Source organism: Mauremys reevesii, linkage group 1 (genome assembly GCF_016161935.1).
Source record: "Mauremys reevesii isolate NIE-2019 linkage group 1, ASM1616193v1, whole genome shotgun sequence".
Lineage (NCBI taxonomy): Eukaryota > Metazoa > Chordata > Testudines > Geoemydidae > Mauremys > Mauremys reevesii.
In genome coordinates, this window is record NC_052623.1 from 180,064,004 (window position 1) to 180,066,243 (window position 2,240).

Here is a 2,240-nt window from a genome sequence, read left to right on the forward strand (position 1 = left end):
TTTACACTTGCCATTAGCTCTGTTCGAAAGGCAGAATTAGACTTGTCTGTTGCAGACTTGCTACAATTAATTTATAAAATCTATATATTTATATAGTTATCCTCTTACAGAGGACTGCACAGTACTTAAATTATGGTATTTAAATGGAAGGGGAAAACTTAAGGGAGCAGTAAATTTCATAATGTCTCTGGATTTAAGTAAATTGATGTGAGCTTTTGAAAATCAGAGGAGATAGCATGGTCCAACAGTAAGTATAAGAAAACTGGATTCCATTGTAGACCGTGCCCCAGATATGATAAATCTAACCTATCCTTGTATGAAATTTGGGGTTTATCTTTCTTAGTAAAGCACTTTACGATATATGGGAGAAAATCACTCTAAGTGCTAATTATTAGTATATAAGTCTTCAGAAAATTGCTTATCAAGTGATAGACATAACACACACATATATATTTGTCTGATGTTTCAAGATGGTCTTATTTACAATTATGCTGTTCCATATAAGAATAAAAAACACACATTTAATTTCTATCACTGACATATTTAATGTAAACATTCTCCTGAGGAGGGAGAAGAAAATAAGAATGCAAAAGAGTCGTGGGGTGAATGATTTGTTAATGCCATGTTAAGCCTGCCTTTTCTTCCTCATATTCATGGGCACAGCATAGTATGTTTCCAGATCTCAAGTGCATTGGCATTTTCTTTGTTTAGGGTAGCAAAGCCTGATCCATAAAGTTCACAATGGCACAGAAACAGAAACCTCTTCCAGGAATCTGAAGCATCCCTCCTGTTAAGTTCAATGTTGCCCTCATCAGGAGTGTCACTGCAATGGACCGAAGTTATTGTAAAGACTATCAGAGGACATTGACATAATCAGGTCAGCTAGATATGCATAAACAAGAGGGGGGAAATGCCTAAAGAGAAGTGTATATCTCTCTGTCCTATACCTGGAAGACACGAATTGTAAAGCTTTTACTCTCACCTGCTTGTGTGGCATTTTTCTTCCCTTTTGTCTGTGAGGCAACATTTTCTTCACTGCAGTTTGACAGGCACAACAGCATTTCAAACTGTCACTTGGTTCTTAGGCAAATCTTCCCTTTCTTGCAGTTGTTATCATGACAGGCAGATTTCCTTAGCAGGCTGCTCAGTGCCTAGTACCCCCTATTGAGGACTGTCTGGCTGAGAGGAGAGGATGCTGTTTGCTTAGGTGTGCTTTGGGGGAAGGAAGGAACTGGAACTTGAAGGAATGCTGTACATTGCAGCATCAGCATCCAGAAAGCATGTACCGATCCTGATTGGAAAACTGCTTGGAATTTGGTATTTCCACCTCCTGCCCCTACAGAAACATTTACAAGTAAACCATTTAAAATAGTTCATGCAAACCCCAACCTGAATAGAACCACACAATATATAATACTATACATTAATTTATACCTGGAGAAGACAAATGCAGAATGGAAACTTGGACAGATCATCCATCAGACTTCTGCTAAAACATAGGCTCAAAACTTCATTCCACTTAGATTGCTTGGGAAAAGTGATACAAAATGGTCATATTCAATGGAGAAATCTCTCAGCAAATTTGACTGTAGGGATAACAGAGCTAGAGTATGTAATATTGACCATGTGACCATACTTTTAGCAAATATTAGTTGTTAAGGGTACCTACAGGCTTGCAAACTCATTAATAGAATATGCTGCTGTGTTCATTTGTAGATAGTTAACCACATGGCAAAGGGAAATGATCAGTTCTGCACTACACATTTTGTCAATATGTTGCCCTATTGATGGTCAACAAATTCTTTCTTTGAAGGTGAATTTTCCCCCATTTGGAGGACCAGAACAAGGCCTATGTACCAATTAAGTCCCAAAGAAGCCCTCAAAATTGGCTTATTCACCCTCAGAAAATGGAAGGAGCCAGCAATGAGAGAGAAAAAGCACATTTGTTTCATTAACCTCTGTATTTTGTATGAACTGCAGCAAAGCCAGCTCAAGCTGTCAGTTTGTGAGAGCTCACAAGCTAAGTGAGGCTAGGCTAGCAATATTAGGATGGCAGACTTCTAAGGAAAATCCAAGAAGTGTTTATGGTGATTCATTTAGGTGCTGTCAGTCTTCCCTTTGAATCACTACTGAGCCAACTCCCCTTGTGGTGTTAAAGAGCTCTGTGCTGCTCGAGTAGCTTTTATGGATGAGGCATGAAATTGACAATTCACTAAAATCCCATGATGCTTTTGGCAAGA

The 2,240-nt window shown here is 38.6% G+C and overlaps 1 long non-coding RNA gene across 1 annotated transcript; it reads right to left on the minus strand.

The window, feature by feature from the left end:
• Positions 1-542: 542 nt before the first annotated feature.
• LOC120381583 lies at positions 543-1,529 on the minus strand. Its single transcript, XR_005588102.1, has 3 exons — positions 1,435-1,529; positions 983-1,336; positions 543-823 (listed from the first exon to the last, which is right to left on the minus strand). It is a non-coding gene; the product is annotated as an uncharacterized LOC120381583 (long non-coding RNA).
• Positions 1,530-2,240: the final 711 nt, after the last annotated feature.